Raw genomic sequence first — 18,900 nt, 5'->3', positions numbered from 1 at the left:
ATTCGTGACGTCCACTGTACGTCGTGCCCGTGGGGCCTCATCACGAACACTTTGGGTGAAGTCTCTATCATATGTTTGTTTCCGGCTTATTCTGCAAGCCAAATCCTTTGTTTTGTTTTATTTGTGGTATTCGAGTTGCTTCGATGTCAAGTGTTGATTCCATACCTTTTCCTAAATGGTGTTCTCATATTTCTATGGGAGTGCTAATCCTTCTCTATCACTGAGGTTGTCATGTTGATTCTTTTCCAACCGGCGTGCTTCTCTTCAAGTGGATCCGATCATTTCAACATTCACGGGATCAATTCTAAGTTTTCTCAACGGTATCCATTCCATCTGCCCCAAGTTGCCTTTGTTTTTTTTCCCGCCCACCCACCCTTTTTCTTCAAGGACTCATATTTCTTAATCATGTATCCTTTTATTTGAGAGAAGTCTCTTCATTCTTTTCTTTCGATGTTCTTATCCGGTGATTTCCCATGAAGATGCTCAACAGTTTCAAGTTCATCATCCTTCGTTGTTGTTTCTTCTCTGGCGTATCCAATTTCAAGCTTTCGGTGTTGATCACATCCCTTTCCTCGTTTCAAATGTTTTCCCATGCCGGTGCACCTCTTAATTGCTCACCTCTCTCTATTCATATCTGAAGTGCCGAGGATATCTCAGAAGATTTGTGTCTCCATTATCAATCCGTTCAAGCTATTTCGAGATTATTATCTCATTCAAGTCATTTAATTCAACCGGTGCAATCTCTCTTCCAAGCGACCTTTTTAACGGTGTGTCTTTTGAGTGGGCCCTAACCCACAGGTCTTTTCCCAGGATCTTACCTGACTCTTCTAATTTTCCCGGAGCTATTCCCAAATTCTTTTCGAATTTTGACGTAAGAATGAATTGTCATCAGTCAAATGTCTTTCTCCAAGATCTTTCAAATTCTTTTCATCGTTGGTTCAACCTTCCTAACTTTCATTCCGGAGTGCCTCAATAATTCACGGTGGTGTTTCTCGTCATCATTCTCAGATTTTGAAGACCGAAGAGGAATTCCTCTTAAATCCTTACCCGTTCTTCCAAAGATGTGAAGTTCAAGCTTGATGCCATCCTCTCATAATTGTTTTCGATTGTGAGAATTCTTTTTACCCATCCGGAGCATTTCATGAGTTGTTCCCATTTCTTTCCTCCGAAGGCCATCATGTCATAATTATTCATTCCAGCTTTCAGCTCTCGTTCTCCAAATCTTACCGGTGCATCATTCAAGTATTCTCTAATCAGCTCATGATCTCTTCGTTCTCACGTATTTAAATTCTGCCAAGTATCTTTATTCGTTTTCTAACTCTTCCCGACGATTCGTTCTCTTTTCTTCGTTCGTTTTCAATTCTTACGGTGGTTTGTTCAAGATTTCTTTTCCTTCGTCATCGTATCAACTCATTCGTTGTTCAAATCCTACCGGTGGTTTGTTGAAGACCTTCCAAAGTTTTTGCTATATCTCTCTTAATCCTTTATACGAGAATTAGTAGTATGCCAAATCCATTGCTTGTCATCAATTTATATTGGTGAAGGATACGAATAACATAATTCTTGTTCTTGTTTCATCCAAGCGATTAATTCCTTCTTCCGGAGTTTGTAGTGATATCAATTTCTCAGTTATATGTTGTTCATCTTTCTTTTCCGGAGTTCCAAGTTTTCCGCATTATCTCATCGCGAAGCTCCATCTAAATCATCGCAAGGCTTCACCTTGTGTTCTCAACTTCTCTTTCTTTTATCATCCTTTCATTACCGGAGTTCTTCATGGAGGTTCACATGGTGGTTCGTCAAGGATTCTTTTCATTTTTCAATTGTTCTTCAAGATTTCTCTCGAAGTTATGATCCGTCAAGCTATACTCTAAAATAAACATGGTGCTCAACACATGTTTGTTTTGAGGAGTTCAAACATTCTTCATATTGCATTCCGAAGTGCAATTTTTTCTCTCTTATCTTTTGAGGTGGTGTTATGTCATTCTTGATAATTTTCTTCATGCTTCATGATTCACAAGTTGTCAAGAATGAGATATTTAAACCCATCATATTTTCTTCGTCCATGAGTTGTTTCAACCCATAATAATCTCTTTGTTGGAGTTATCTTGGTATAGATTTCACTTAAAGCCTTCTCCAAGGAATGTTGCTAATTGTGGTGTCTATCAATGATCCAAGTTTTCTCCTATCCTCTCAGCGAGAGAAGTTTTCATCTCTTCGTTGATCTCAAGCAAGCAATTGTTTTCGTTAGTGGCAGAATTCACCTCAAGTTTTGAGATGTCTCCATAAGCCCACGAAGATCATATCCTTTCTTTGTTGATTTTTCAACAACTCCATTCTATCCTTCTTTTAAGGATGCTCTCTCAAATTCACTTAAGGTAGAACATGTTGTTTTCTTCTCCATTCTTTTCATTGCATTCTTTCATTTCTACCGGAGGCATTGTGATATTGCTCTCTTCGACCCATCTTCTTGTTTTGTCAAGATCATCTTCTTTCCTTGCTTATCCATTTAACCGGAGTGTTGTGTCATCTCTTCAATTTCTTTTCATCTTATCAAGTTTTCCTTCTCTTTTTCAACCGGAGTGCTGTCAAAATTATGTCATTCTTGTTCCTTGGCTATCTCGTTATACCGGTGTGGTTTCATATTCTTTTGGTTTGTTAAACCCTTGTTTCATGTCTTTCAACCCACAAGGTTCTCATAATGTTCCTTGTTCCCCTTTTCTAACAGAGTGTTTGTAATCTCGTTCATCTCCGTTGTATTCTTTTCTCAAAATTGTTTAACCTCTCAAGGTTCTTTGGTTTCACTCGTTTGTACAAGAAGCAACTTAGTTTTACCTCTTCTCCTCATCTTCCGTTATGCCTCCGGTGCCATCTTAGATCTCGGGACGATATCTCTTGTAAGTGGAGGAGTGTTGTAACGCCCCGAGACCGATGCTCCAGATGCCTTCCATATATTTCGTGTTCGCCGTGTGTTTTATTTTGTTTGTTGCATTCATCATATCATCATGAGCATTGCATCGCATGTTTTCATAAAACTTGCACCCGTTGATAGTTGCCGCTTCTTCCTCATCTCTGTTGACCTTTCTCAAGACCGACCATTCTTTTGTTGCCCGACCGTTTGACCCTCTCTACACAATGCTCAAACCCCTCACACGAGTCCGGAAACTGCCCCGAACCAGAACCGCTCAGCCATCACCGTTGGATTCGGATCATCCCCAAACATCTATAAAACATCTCCGTTTTCTTATTTAGACTCCCTATCTATTTATTTCTCGACCGACCGATTAAAATCGGAGGGACCAAATACCCCTACCTAAAAATCCACTTGTTATATATAAGACCATCACCTACCAAATCATCCCAACCCTAATTTCTAGGAGGTTTGTCCCCATCACCGCCGCCGCCCGGTCTCGATCCACCTCGGGATCCCCTTCTCCTTGTCTTCCTCCACCCACCAACCAGAGTAGCCAGACCCGCTCCTCGTGCTTGAGGCCTCCCGAGCCGCTCCTCGCCGGACTCCTCCCGCAGCAGCTCTAGCCCCGCCTCGTCGCCGTCCAGAGCCACCTCGTCCCCGCACCCCCGAGCTCCCTCACATGGCGGCCTCGCGCCACCAGAGTCAAGCCGCCGGCAAGCTTCGCCGGAGATGAGCACTGACGCCCCCTTCTTCTCCTTCCCATGCTCCTCCCGTTTTCCCCTCTCTGAACCCTCTGTTTTCTGCCCATCTGCTGTAGGAGCAGGTACGCCCTGGCCAGAAGCACGCCAGGCACCATGGCCGCCGAAGGAACTCCGCCGCCTCGCCGAATCCTCGCCTCCACCTCTCCCCTGCGTTGCCAGGTCGCCCTTCTCGTGCCCCTGCCCTCCTCCCTCTAGTTCTCTTCCTTGTCTCTCATGCCTCTCCCTCTCTGTTCCAGGAGGCAACCAGGAGCTCGCCATGGTTGCCCGCAACTCCCTCGCCGTCGTTTGCACCAGGCCGAGCTGGGAGACGGACGGATTCGTCCTCCCGCGCCCATCCCCGTCGTTCCCGCGCGGAACCCCTCCACCAAGGTCCGTCGCCGTTCGCTGCAGCGCGCGTCGCCGGCCTCTGCTTCCCCTGCAACGAGCAGCAGCCACTGCATCGTCTCCCACCTGCGCCCGTTGACCGCTTCAACCTTCCACGTGGGCCCCGCGTCGCCAGCCAGCTCCAAGGCCCAGCCTGCTTCCCCTCCAGATCTGGCCTGCTCCAGATCTGCCCCAGCCGCCGCCACCGACCTGGGCCTCAGCCCATGGTGAGCGCCCAGAGCCCAGCAGTTTCGGCCTGATGTTTTTTTTCCTGCTGCGAATTTGTCTAATTTCCATAGAACGCTGCATTGCGGAAAAGTCCCTCTAGATCATGCATTTAATAACTCACAAATGGTGCATCAGTTTAAAATGATTTCAACATGTAAAATGCTTAGATTTCTGTCTAGTTTCATATTTTGCAACTTTCATCCATGTTTAAAATGTTTAAACTTGATGTTTGTTTAAATTTTCTTAAATGCCATGTTAAAATGATTTATTTCATAACTAAATAACCATAGCTCCAATTTTAATAAACTTTATATGTAAATGGGGTAGAAAATGCCTAGTTTATCATGGTGCACTTAATTTTGCTGTCTAACAACTTTAATATATGGTTTAGGGCAGAACAGTACCGAATTCAAAATATGCATATGGGGATTTTCCGGAATTGTTGTTTGTTGTTTCCGGCCTCATTTAAACTTGCCTAAATAGTTAGTTTACTTACGTTTCACCTCTTGCCATGTTTAACAACATTTAATATTGTTTGGTAGCTTAAACGAGATTAAACTAAATATGTCAATGTGGTGTTTCGTCAATATGCAACTCGTTGCATATTAAGCTCCACTTAATTTGTAGTATTGTTTGTGCACTTTGCCATGCCATGCCTCTTTAAACCGGACATGCATCATACTTGTTTGTGCATCATGTCATGATTATGCTTGTGTGTTTTACCATGTTGTTTTCTTCTTTCCGGTTTGCTCCTCTTGTTAGCTTCGGTTTCGTTCCGGAGTTGTGAGGATCCGTTTGACTACGTTCGTTTGTCTTCTTCATGGACTCGTTCTTCTTCCTTGCGGGATCTCAGGCAAGATGACCATACCCTCGAAATCACTTCTATCTTTGCTTGCTAGTTGTTCGCTCTATTGCTATGCCGCGCTACCTACCACTTGCTATATCATGCCTCCCATATTGCCATGTCAAGCCTCTAACCCACCTTTCCTAGCAAACCGTTGTTTGGCTATGTTACCGCTTTTGCTCAGCCCCTCTTATAGCGTTGCTAGTTGCAGGTGAAGATGAAGTTTGTTCCATGTTGGAACATGATTATGTTGGGATATCACAATATCTCTTATTGTAATTAATGCATCTATATACTTGGTAAAGGGTGGAAGGCTCGGCCTTATGCCTGGTGTTTTGTTACACTCTTGCCGCCCTAGTTTCCGTCATACCGGTGTATGTTCCTTGATTTTGCGTTCCTTACGCGGCTGGGTGATTTATGGGACCCCCTTGACAGTTCGCCTTGAATAAAACTCCTCCAGCAAGGCCCAACCTTGGTTTTACATTTGCCTACCTAAGCCTTTTTCCCTTGGGTTTTCGCGAGCCCGAGGGTCATCTTTATTTTAACCCCCGGGCCAGTGCTCCTTCGAGTGCTGGTCCAAACTGGGCGATGTCCGGCGCCCCCTGGGCAACCAGGGTCTATGCCAACCCGACGTCTTGCCCATCCGGTGTGCCCTGAGAACGAGATATGTGCAGCTCCTATCGGGATTTGTCGGCACATTCAGGCGGCTTTGCTAGTCTTGTTTTACCATTGTCGAAATGTCTTGTCAACCGGGATTCCGAGACTGATCGGGTCTTCCCGGGAGAAGGAATATCCTTCGTTGACCGTGAGAGCTTATGATGGGCTAAGTTGGGACACCCCTGCAGGGTATTATCTTTCAAAAGCCGTGCCCGCGGTTATGTGGCAGATAGGAATTTGTTAATATCCGGTTGTAGAGAACTTGACACTTGACTTAATTAAAATACATCAACCGTGTGTGTAGCCGTGATGGTCTCTTTTCGGCGGAGCCCGGGAAGTGAACACTGTTCGGGTTATGTATGAACGTAAGTAGTTTCAGGATCACCTCTTGATCACTTCTAGCTTCGCGACCGTTGCGTTGCTCTTCTTCTCGCTCTTATTTGCGTATGTTAGCCACCATATATGCTTAGTGTTTCCTGCAGCTCCACCTCATTACCCCATCCTTCCTATAATCTTAAATAGTCTTGATCTAGCGGGTGTGAGATTGATGAGTCCTCGTGACTCACAGATTCTACCAAAACAGTTGCAGGTGCCGACGATACCAGTGCAGATGACGCAACCGAGCTCAAGTGGGAGTTCGACGAGGACCTTGGTCATTACTATGTTTCGTTTCCTGATGATCAGTAGTGGAGCCCAGTTGGGATGATCGGGGATCTAGCATTTGGGGTTATCTTCTTTTCATTTGGATTTGACCGTAGTCTGTCTATGTGTGTACTTTGGATGATGTATGGATTTATTTATGTATTGTGTGAAGTGGCGATTGTAAGCCAACTCTCTTTATCCCATTCTTGTTCATTACATGGGATTGTGTGAAGATGACCCTTCTTGCGACAAAACCTACCATGCGGTTATGCCTCTAAGTCGTGCCTCGACGCGTGAGAGATATAGCCGCATCGTGGGCGTTACAGCTTCACTCCCCGGCAGCGGCACCAGAAGATAGCCTTGATGACCCACAAGTATAGGGGATCAATTGTAGCTCTTTTTGATAAGTAAGAGTGTCGAACCCAACGAGGAGCAGAAGGAAATGACAAGTAGTTTTCAGTAAGTTAATGTTTGCAAGTGCTGAACTTGTAAGTAGCGGAGTAGTTTGATAGCAAGATAATTTGTAACGAGCAAGTAACGATAGTAGTAACAAAAGCAGCAAGGTTGCCCAATCCTTTTGAGGCACATGACAGGCCAAAACGGTCTCTTATGATAAGTAAAGCGTTCTTGGGGGTACACGGGAATTTCATCTAGTCACTTTCATCATGTTGGTTTAATTCGTGTTCGCTACTTTGATAATTTGATATGTGGGTGGACCGGTGCTTAGGTGTTGTTCTTACTTGAACAAGCCTCCTACTTATTATTAACCCTCCCGCAAGCATCCGCAACTACGAGAAAAGTATTAAGAATAAATTCTAACCATAGCATTAAACTTTTGGATCCAATCGGTCCCTTACGGAATAGCGCATAAACTGGGGTTTAAGCTTCTGTCACTCTCGCAACCCATCATCTAATTTATACTCCACAATGCATTCCCTTAGGCCCAAATATGGTGAAGTGTCATGTAGTCGACGTTCACATGACACCACTAAGGGAATCACAACATACATACTATCAAAATATCGAACACATATTAAATTCACGTGATTACTTGCAACATGATTTCTCCGGTGACCTCAAGAACAAACGTAACTACTCACAAGTAATAATCATGCTCATGATCAGAGGAGTATTAAATAGCATAATGGATCTGAACATATAATCTTCCTCCAAATAAACCATATAGTAATCAACTACAAGATGTAATCAACACTACTAGTCACCTACAAGCACCAGTCTATAGTTCCGGTAACAAGATTGAACACAAGAGATTGAACTAGGGTTTGAGATGAGATGGTGCTGTTGAAGATGTTGATGGAGATTGCCCTCCAAAATATGGGCGAGTTGTTGGTGATGATGATGACGATGATTATATTTCCCCCTCCGGGAGGGAAGTTCCCCCGGCGGAATTGCTCCGCCGGAGGGCAAAAGTGCTCCTGTCCAAGTTCCGCCTCAAGACGGCGGCGCTCCATCCCGAAAGTCCTCTCCTTATTTTTTTTCTAGATCAAAATGACCTATATACCAGAAGATGAGCACCGAAGGTGGGCCTGGGTGAGCACAACCCACCAGGGCGCGCCTGGGCTCCCTGGCGCGCCCAGGTGGGTTGTGCCCATCTGGTGGGCGCCCTCTAGTAGTTATTTGCTCCAATATTCCTCAAATATTCCATAAAAAATCTTCGTGAAGTTTCAGCTTGTTTGGAGTTGTGCAGAATAGGTAGCCTGACGTAGCTTTTCCAACTCCAGATTTCCAGGTGCCGGAATTCTCCCTCTTGGTGTGTACCTTGCATATTATCAGAGAAAAGGCGTTAGAATTACTCCAAAAAGCATTATTATGGATAAAACATTATAAATAATAGTAAGAAAACATGATGCAAAATGGACGTATCAATGCCCCGCAAGGAATGGGCAGAGGACCTCTGCGATTCAGTCATGACACACGCAGCCTACGGCTTCATCATTGCCCGTGGCGGCTGTGTCAACCTCGATCCTGACGATGTGGTAGCCAAGCTCGAGTGCATCCTTGGCGGAGTTGACGTCCCCGGCGAAGTAGAACATCATCAACGTGATATCTTGAGGATGCAGGTGATGGACGGAATTTGCTACCAGGCTAGAGACATGAAAATAGAGCGGTTCCACGGAGATATCATGCGCACGATTGCACGCTGTCAAACTCTTCTGGAAGAGGCCAGCAGCCCCAAGAGCCTCCCAGCGCCAGCAGCTCCGTAGGCGGAGGCGGGTCGAGACACTTGGAATGAACGGCCGCAAGGGTGCTATGCTGATCATGGAGTCCGAGAAGACCGTCGTCAGAAGGCCGCCAGCTCAGTCTTTTAGCCTATATTTTATTATAATTGTATGCATATGTAGGTCGTGAGTGTTTTGGGCGTTGCCGCATGTGGCATTTTAAATTATCCTGAATATGTAAAACAATTATTAACCGTTGCCATTGTAAATTTGCCACAACGGTGAGCAGAGCGCGCACAGGGACGCCCGAGCGGAGTGCGCCGTGGCCGCCTCATGGCAAACAAAACGCGCGGATGGATGCGAGAAGAGCGCACCACGACCGCCTCAATGACGAGCAGACCGCGCCGCGGCCGCCTCAACGGCGAGCAACCACGTGCTCAACCTTCTGGCACCCCATGGGAGGTGCGACGACGCATCCATCGAACACGATGGTGATATCTTGACCGTGTGTAATAGTGGGCAGACACGTACACGTACATCCGAGAACGCGGACCCATGTTTCAGGCTTCCGATGCGTGGCATACGGTTGATCCATAAGAACTGTTTGCGATGAGCCAGAACAATATAAACGGGCATTTTAGGCCCAGAACTATCAATAAATTTTGACCTTGTTTCTTGTCACGTTGCAGATTACAACGCAATAAGTAATTGCAAATATGTTCACACTGATCAAACTAATATGTGTTCACACTTAGCACCGGGCTATAAAAACTACCCACTCGAAGATTACTTCACAGTTTCTCTCCTCATCACCCACAAAACTGGTCTTTCCTATCAAGTCGTTTCGCCATGACCGGTAGGAGGAGCTTCAGGTGGACATATAACCAGGCAGCAAAGACCAAGGCCGCGAAAGCACTAGAGAGGTCCCGCTGCCAAGCGGCAGCGGCAGCAGAGATCTCCCGGCACGCCGCGGAGCCCTTGAACGAGCTCTCACAGGCACGCGAGTGCTCTCACAAGCGCACTTGCCGTGTCGGGCATCGCGACGAGCTCGCGTTGCTGAAGTCCTTGGCCGGCGACGATGACATTCTCGCTGGCCTCATTAAGCATCAGGAGTTGGTCGATGGCTTGATGAAGCTGCTCACGATCAGCGATGCCTCGGTTGAGAAGGAGACCGGCCTCGTTGAGCAACTCATGGGTGACAATGCGAAGCTCCTCAAGGCGCTCGCCGAGAAGGAGGAGGAGGCTGCCGACTGGAAGATGCTGCATGAGCAGAGCAGTGCCTCGGGGATGACACTGACGGTCGTCGAGGAACTGGGGTGACTTGAGGAAGCTCCGGATCGAGCGTGAGCAGGAGGTGGAGTAATCCATGGCTGCTTTCAAGCAAAGCCGTGAGGAACTGAAGAAGGAGCTAGAGGATGTCGTCGCCCGGCGATCCATCGAGGAGTAGAGATAGTAGCGACCCAGATCGTTGTCTGCGATTTTCTTCTTCTCTTGCCTCCGTGTCTTCCGGGCTTTGCCGCATGTGGCATTTTAAATTATCCGGAATATGTAAGACAATTATTATCCGCGCCATTGTAAATTTGTCGTCGTATTATCCGTTGCCATTTTATTTGTCGTCGTATTATCCGTTGCCCTATGTGGCATTCTAAATTAGGCCGGAATATGAGTTGAAAACATGAACAAAGCAAATGCTAACGTTGAGCGGGGCCATGGGATCACAAGCAAACACCCTCCGTCCAGGTGCTTTAATTAACCGCGTGTTAAACAGCAGCTCGACCACCATTAATGGAGAGGTTGTGAGCGAGGCAGGCGGCTGGTGGATGGAGGTCAAAGAGCTCGCTTCCCGGTGAGCATGGGCGGCCTTGCTGCTCGCACGTGTCCCATCGAGCCTGCGAGGTGGACAGGATGCATGTGTCCCGTCAAGCCTGCGAGGTGGACAAGATGCCGACAAGCAAGCAACCACACATCATGGAGAGAATAGTGAGAGAGTGAGCCACCCAAAAGGGAGTGAGAGCCACAAGCCCAAAATGAGTGCCTCCACGATGAGCGACAAGAAAAACTTAGTGCTATTTGCCACCAAAAGTGAGATGAGAGAAGTGTGTGAGAACCCATCAAGTGTTATGCACTATGTCCTTTTGTGCAAGGACGAGGCAACAAAAACTAACACCTCTCACAATCTACCTTTAGTGTTATCTTCTCTATTGCAGGAATTCCAAGATGTATTCCCCGGCGAGCTACCTCCGGGTCTACCTCCTCTTCAAGGCATCGAACACTGCATCGACCTCATCCCCAGAGCACCTCTTCCTAACAAGGCACCATACCGCGTCAACCCCGAGGAAACCAAGGAGATCCAACGGCAAGTACAACAACTCATCGACAATGTCCATGTACGAGAAAGCTTGAGCCCATGTGTCATCCCGGTAATCCTTGTTCCCAAGAAAGATGGTACATATCGCATGTGTTCCGATTGTCGTCCTATCAATGCTATCACCGTGCGTTATCACTACCGCATTCCACACCTTAATGATATGTTAGATGAGCGTAGCAAAGCCACCATTTTCTCTAAGATTGATCTTAAGAGTGGCTATTACCAAATTTGCATCCAAGAAGGTGGCGAATGCAAAACCGCTTTCAAAACAAAGTTTGGCTTGTCTGAATGGTTGGTCACGCCAATGGACTTATCCGAAGCACCCGAGACCTTTATGTTGGGGATCGTTGCAGAATTTTAAAATTTTCTATGCATCACCAAGATCCATCTATGGAGTTTACTAGCAACGAGAGGGAAGGAGTGCATCTACATACCCTTGTAGATCGCGAGCGGAAGCGTTCAAGTGAACGGGGTTGATGGAGTCGTACTCGTCGTGATCCAAATCATCGATGACCGAGTGCCGAACGGACGGCACCTCCGCGTTCAACACACGTACGGAGCAGCGACGTCTCCTCCTTCTTGATCCAGCAAGGGGGAAGGAGAGGTTGATGGAGATCCAGTAGCACGACGGCGTGGTGGTGGAAGTAGCGGGGATCCCGGCAGGGCTTCGCCAAGCGCAAGCGGGAGGGAGAGGTGTCACGGGAGGGAGAGGGAGGCGCCAGGGGCTGTGGTGCGGCTGCCCTCCCTTCCCCCACTATTTATAGGAGCCCTGGGGGGCGTCGGCCCCCTAGAGATCCCATCTGAGGGGGGCGGCGGCCAAGGGGGTGGCTTGCCCCCCAAGCCAAGTGGGGCGCCCCCCACCCCCAGGGTTTCCAACCCTAGGCGCAGGGGAGGCCCATGGGGGGAGCACCAGCCCACCAGTGGCTGGTTCCCCTCCCCACTTCAGCCCATGGGGCCCTCCGGGATAGGTGGCCCCACCCGGTGGACCCCCGGGACCCTTCCGGTGGTCCCGGTACAATACCGATAACCCCCGAAACTTTCTCGGTGGCCGAAACTGGACTTCCTATATATGATTCTTCACCTCCGGACCATTCTGGAACTCCTCGTGACGTCCGGGATCTCATCCGGGACTCCGAACAACTTTCGTGTTTCTGCATACTAATATCTCTACAACCCTAGCGTCACCGAACCTTAAGTGTGTAGACCCTACGGGTTCGGGAGACATGCAGACATGACCGAGACGCCTCTCCAGTCAATAACCAACAGCGGGATCTGGATATCCATGTTGGCTCCCACATGTTCCACGATGATCTCATTGGATGAACCACGATGTCGAGGATTCAATCAATCCCGTATACAATTCCCTTTGTCAATCGGTGCGTTACTTGCCCGAGATTCGATCGTCGGTATCCCAATACCTCATTCAATCTCGTTACCGGAAAGTCACTTTACTCGTACCGTAATGCATGATCCCGTGACCAGACACTTGGTCACATTGAGCTCATTATGATGATGCATTACCGAGTGGGCCCAGAGATACCTCTCCGTCATACGGAGTGACAAATCCCAGTCTCGATCCGTGCCAACCCAACAGACACTTTCGGAGATACCCGTAGTGCACCTTTATAGTCACCCAGTTACGTTGTGACGTTTGGTACACCCAAAGCACTCCTACGGCATCCGGGAGTTGCACGATCTCATGGTCTAAGGAAATGATACTTGACATTGGAAAAGCTCTAGCAAACGAACTACACGATCTTTGTGCTATGCTTAGGATTGGGTCTTGTCCATCACATCATTCTCCTAATGATGTGATCTCGTTATCAATGACATCCAATGTCCATAGTCAGGAAACCATGACTATCTGTTGATCAACGAGCTAGTCAACTAGAGGCTTACTAGGGACACGTTGTGGTCTATGTATTCACACATGTATTACGATTTCCGGATAACACAATTATAGCATGAACAATAGACAATTATCATGAACAAAGAAATATAATAATAACCATTTTATTATTGCCTCTAGGGCATATTTCCAACAGTCTCCCACTTGCACTAGAGTCAATAATCTAGTTACATTGTGATGAATCGAACACCCATAGAGTTCTGGTGTTGATCATGTTTTGCTCTAGGGAGAGGTTTAGTCAACGGATCTGCTACATTCAGGTCCGTATGTACTTTACAAATATCTATGTCTCCATTTTGAACACTTTCACGAATGGAGTTGAAGCGACGCTTGATATGTCTGGTCTTCCTGTGAAACCTGGGCTCCTTGGCAAGGGCAATAGCTCCAGTGTTGTCACAGAAGAGAGTCATCGGGCCCGACGCATTGGGAATCACCCCTAGGTCAGTAATGAACTCCTTCATCCAGATTGCTTCTTGCGCTGCCTCTGAGGCCGCCATGTACTCCGCTTCACATGTAGATCCCGCCATGACGCTTTGCTTGCAACTGCACCAGCTTACTGCCCCTCCATTCAAAATATACACGTATCCGGTTTGTGACTTCGAGTCATCCAGATCTGTGTCGAAGCTAGCGTCGACGTAACCCTTTACGACGAGCTCTTCGTCACCTCCATAAACGAGAAACATATCCTTAGTCCTCTTCAGGTACTTCAGGATATTCTTGACCGCTGTCCAGTGTTCCATGCCGGGATTACTTTGGTACCTTCCTACCAAACTTACGGCAAGGTTTACATCAGGTCTGGTACACAGCATGGCATACATAATAGACCCTATGGCTGAGGCATAGGGGATGACACTCATCTTTTCTCTATCTTCTGCCGTGGTCGGGCATTGAGCCGTGCTCAATTGCACACCTTGCAATACAGGCAAGAACCCCTTCTTGGACTGATCCATATTGAACTTCTTCAATATCTTGTCAAGGTATGTACTCTGTGAAAGACCAATGAGGCGTCTTGATCTATCTCTATAGATCTTGATGCCTAATATATAAGCAGCTTCTCCAAGGTCCTTCATTGAAAAACACTTATTCAAATAGGCCTTTATACTTTCCAAGAATTCTATATCATTTCCCATCAATAGTATGGCATCCACATATAATAAGAGAAATGCTACAGAGCTCCCACTCACTTTCTTGTAAACACAGGCTTCTCCATAAGTCTGTGTAAATCCAAACGCTTTGATCATCTCATCAAATCGAATGTTCCAACTCCGAGATGCTTGCACCAGCCCATAGATGGAGCGCTGGAGCTTGCATACCTTGTTAGCATTCTTAGGATCGACAAAACCTTCCGGCTGCATCATATACAATTCTTCCTTAAGAAAGCCGTTAAGGAATGCCGTTTTGACGTCCATTTGCCATATCTCATAATCATAGTATGCGGCAATTGCTAACAGGATTCGGATGGACTTCAGCTTCGCTACGGGTGAGAAAGTCTCATCGTAGTCAACTCCTTGAACTTGTCGATAACCCTTAGCGACAAGTCGAGCCTTATAGATGGTCACATTACCATCCGCGTATGTCTTCTTCTTAAAGATCCATTTATTTTCTATGGCTCGCCGATCATCGGGCAAGTCAGTCAAAGTCCATAATTCGTTTTCATACATGGATCCTATCTCGGATTTCATGGCTTCTAGCCATTTGTCGGAATCCGGGCCCGCCATCGCTTCTTCATAGTTCGAAGGTTCACCGTTGTCTAACAACATGATTTCCAGGACAGGGTTTGCCGTACCACTCTGGTGCGGAACGTGTCCTTGTGGACCTACAAAGTTCGGCAGTAACTTGATCCGAAGCTTCATGATCATCATCATTAACTTCCTCCCCAGTCGGTGTAGGCACCACAGGAACATCTTCCCGCGCTGCGCTACTTTCCGGTTCGGAAGGGGTGACTATCACCTCATCAAGTTCCACTTTCCTCCCACTCACTTCTTTCGAGAGAAACTCTTTCTCCAGAAAGGACCCGTTCTTGGCAACAAAGATTTTGCCTTCGGATTTGAGGTAGAAGGTATACCCAATGGTTTCCTTAGGGTATCCTATGAAGACGCATTTTTCTGACTTGGGTTCGAGCTTTTCAGGTTGAAGTTTCTTGACATAAGCATCGCATCCCCAAACTTTTAGAAACGATAGCTTAGGTTTCTTCCCAAACCATAATTCATACAGTGTCGTCTCAACAGATTTCGACGGAGCCCTATTTAAAGTGAATGCGGCAGTCTCTAAAGCATAGCCCCAAAATGAGAGCGGTAGATCGGTAAGAGACATCATAGATCGCACCATATCCAATAGAGTGCGATTACGGCGTTCGGACACACCATTTCGCTGAGGTGTTCCAGGCGGCGTGAGTTGTGAAACGATTCCACATTTCCTTAAGTGTGTGCCAAATTCGTGACTTCAATATTCCCCTCCACGATCTGATCGTAGGAACTTTATTTTTCTGTCACGTTGATTCTCAACCTCACTCTGAAATTCCTTGAACTTTTCAAAGGTCTCAGACTTGTGTTTCATTAGGTAGACATACCCATATCTACTCAAGTCATCAGTGAGAGTGAGAACATAACGATATCCTCCGCGAGCCTCAACACTCATTGGACCACACACATCGGTATGTATGATTTCCAATAAGTTGGTTGCTCGCTCCACTGTTCCGGAGAACGGAGTCTTGGTCATCTTACCCATGAGGCATGGTTCGCACGTGTCAAATGATTCGTAATCAAGAGACTCCAAAAGTCCATCTGCATGGAGCTTCTTCATGCGCTTGACACCAATGTGACCAAGGCGGCAGTGCCACAAGTATGTGGGACTATCGTTATCAACTTTACGTCTTTTGGTATTCACACTATGAATATGTGTAACATCACGTTCGAGATTCATTAAGAATAAACCATTGACCAGCGGGGCATGACCATAAAACATATCTCTCATATAAATAGAACAACCATTATTCTCGGATTTAAATGAGTAGCCATCTCGAATTAAACGAGATCCTGATACAATGTTCATGCTCAAAGTTGGCACTAAATAACAATTATTGAGGTTTAAAACTAATCCCGTAGGTAAATGTAGAGGCAGCGTGCCGACGGCGATCACATCGACCTTGGAACCATTACCGACGCGCATCGTCACCTCGTCCTTCGCCAGTCTCCGCTTATTCCGCAGTTCCTGTTTTGAGTTACAAATATGAGCAACCGCACCGGTATCAAATACCCAGGAGCTACTACGAGTACTGGTAAGGTACACATCAATTACATGCATATCACATATACCTTTGGTGTTGCCGGCCTTCTTGTCCGCTAAGTATTTGGGGCAGTTCCGCTTCCAGTGACCACTTCCCTTGCAATAAAAGCACTCAGTCTCAGGCTTGGGTCCATTCTTTGACTTCTTCCCGGCAACTGGCTTACCGGGCGCGGCAACTCCCTTGCCGTCCTTCTTGAAGTTCTTCTTACCCTTGCCTTTCTTGAACTTAGTGGTTTTATTCACCATCAACACTGGATGTTCCTTTTTGATCTCCACCTCCGCTGATTTCAGCATTGAATATACCTCAGGAATGGCCTTTTCCATCCCCTGCATATTGAAGTTCATCACAAAGCTCTTATAGCTTGGTGGAAGCGACTGAAGGATTCTGTCAATGACCGCGTCATCCGGGAGATTAACTCCCAGCTGAGACAACCGGTTGTGTAACCCAGACATTCTGAGTATGTGCTCACTGACAGAACTATTTTCCTCCATTTTACAACTGAAGAACTTGTCGGAGACTTCATATCTCTCGACCCGGGCATGAGCTTGGAAAACCATTTTCAGCTCTTCGAACATCTCATATGCTCCATGTTTCTCAAAACGCTTTTGGAGCCCCGGTTCTAAGCTGTAAAGCATGCCGCACTGAACGAGGGAGTAATCATCAGCACGTGATTGCCAAGCGTTCATAACGTCTTGGTTCTCTGGGATGGGTGCTTCACCTAGCGGTGCTTCTAGGACATAATCTTTCTTGGCAGCTATGAGGATGATCCTCAGGTTCCGGACCCAGTCCGTATAGTTGCTGCCATCATCTTTCAGCTTGGTTTTCTCTAGGAACGCATTGAAGTTGAGGGCAACGTGGGCCATTTGATCTACAAGACATATTGTAAAGATTTTAGACTAAGTTCATGATAATTAAGTTCATCTAATCAAATTATTCAATGAACTCCCACTCAGATAGACATCCCTCTAGTCATCTAAGTGAAACATGATCCGAGTTAACTAGGCCGTGTCCGATCATCACGTGAGACGGACTAGTCAAGATCGGTGAACATCTTGATGTTGATCGTATCTTCTATACGACTCATGCTCGACCTTTCGGTCTTCCATGTTCCGAGGCCATGTCTGTACATGCTAGGCTCGTCAAGTCAACCTAAGTGTATTGCGTGTGTTCCGAGGCCATGTCTGTACATGCTAGGCTCGTCAACACCCGTTGTATGCGAACGTTAGAATCTATCACACCCGATCATCACGTGGTGCTTCGAAACAACGAACCTTCGCAACGGTGCACAGTTAGGGGGAACACTTTCTTGAAATTATTATAAGGGATCATCTTACTTACTACCGTCATTCTAAGCAAATAAGATGTAAAACATGATAAACATCACATGCAATCAAATAGTGACATGATATGGCCATTATCATTTTGCTCCTTTGATCTCCATCTTCGAGGCGCCATGATCATCTTCGTCACCGGCATGACACCATGATCTCCATCATTGTGTCTTCATGAAGTTGTCACGCCAACGATTACTTCTACTTCTATGGCTAACACATTTAGCAATAAAGTAAAGTAATTTACATGGCGTTATTCAATGACACGCAGGTCATACAAAAAATAAAGACAACTCCTATGGCTCCTGCCGGTTGTCATACTCATCGACATGCAAGTCGTGATTCCTATTACAAGAATATGATCAATCTCATACATCACATATATCATTCATCACATCTTCTAGCCATATCACATCACAAGGCACATGCTGCAAAAACAAGTTAGACGTCCTCTAATTGTTGTTGCAAGTTTTTACGTGGCTTCTATAGGTTTATAGCAAGAACGTTTCTTACCTACGTAAAACCACAACATGATATGCCAATTTCTATTTACCCTTCATAAGGACCCTTTTCATCGAATCCGTTCCGACTAAAGTGGGAGAGACAGACACCCGCTAGCCACCTTATGCAACTAGTGCATGTCATTCGGTGGAACCTGTCTCACGTAAGCGTACGTGTAAGGTCGGTCCGGGCCGCTTCATCCCACAATACCGCCGAAACAAGATATGACTAGTAGTGGCAAGAAAAATTGACAACATCTACGCCCACAACTGCTTTGTGTTCTACTCGTGCATAGTAACTACGCATAGGCCTGGCTCATGATGCCACTGTTGGGGATCGTTGCAGAATTTTAAAATTTTCTACGCATCACCAAGATCCATCTATGGAGTTTACTAGCAATGAGAGGGAAGGAGTGCATCTACATACCCTTGTAGATCGCGAGCGGAAGCGTTCAAGTGAACGGGGTTGATGGAGTCGTACTCGTCGTGATCCAAATCATCGATGACCGAGTGCCGAACGGACGGCACCTCCGCGTTCAACACACGTACGGAGCAGCGACGTCTCCTCCTTCTTGATCCAGCAAGGGAGGAGGAGAGGTTGATGGAGATCCAGCAGCACGACGGCGTGGTGGTGGAAGTAGCGGGGATCCCGGCAGGGCTTCGCCAAGCGCAAGCGGGAGGGAGAGGTGTCACGGGAGGGAGAGGGAGGCGCCAGGGGCTGTGGTGCGGCTGCCCTCCCTTCCCCCACTATTTATAGGAGCCCTGGGGGGGCGCCGGCCCCCTGGAGATCCCATCTGAGGGGGGGCGGCTTGCCCCCCAAGCCAAGTGGGGCGCCCCCCCACCCCCAGGGTTTCCAACCCTAGGCGCAGGGGAGGCCCATGGGGGGCGCACCAGCCCACCAGTGGCTGGTTCCCCTCCCC

The 18,900-nt window shown here is 46.9% G+C and overlaps 1 long non-coding RNA gene across 1 annotated transcript; it reads left to right on the top strand.

Annotated features, from left to right (window-relative positions):
* The first annotated feature begins 2,952 nt into the window (after nt 1–2,952).
* On the top strand, nt 2,953–6,624 carry LOC109746050 (uncharacterized). The gene is made up of 3 exons (XR_012181504.1): nt 2,953–4,262; nt 5,026–5,116; nt 6,348–6,624. It is a non-coding gene; the product is annotated as an uncharacterized lncRNA (long non-coding RNA).
* The last annotated feature ends 12,276 nt before the right edge of the window (nt 6,625–18,900 follow it).

Source organism: Aegilops tauschii, chromosome 4, assembly GCF_002575655.3.
Source record: "Aegilops tauschii subsp. strangulata cultivar AL8/78 chromosome 4, Aet v6.0, whole genome shotgun sequence".
Lineage (NCBI taxonomy): Eukaryota > Viridiplantae > Streptophyta > Magnoliopsida > Poales > Poaceae > Aegilops > Aegilops tauschii.
Note: the sequence above shows the minus strand (reverse complement) of the source record. Positions and strands in the feature narration are given on the sequence as shown.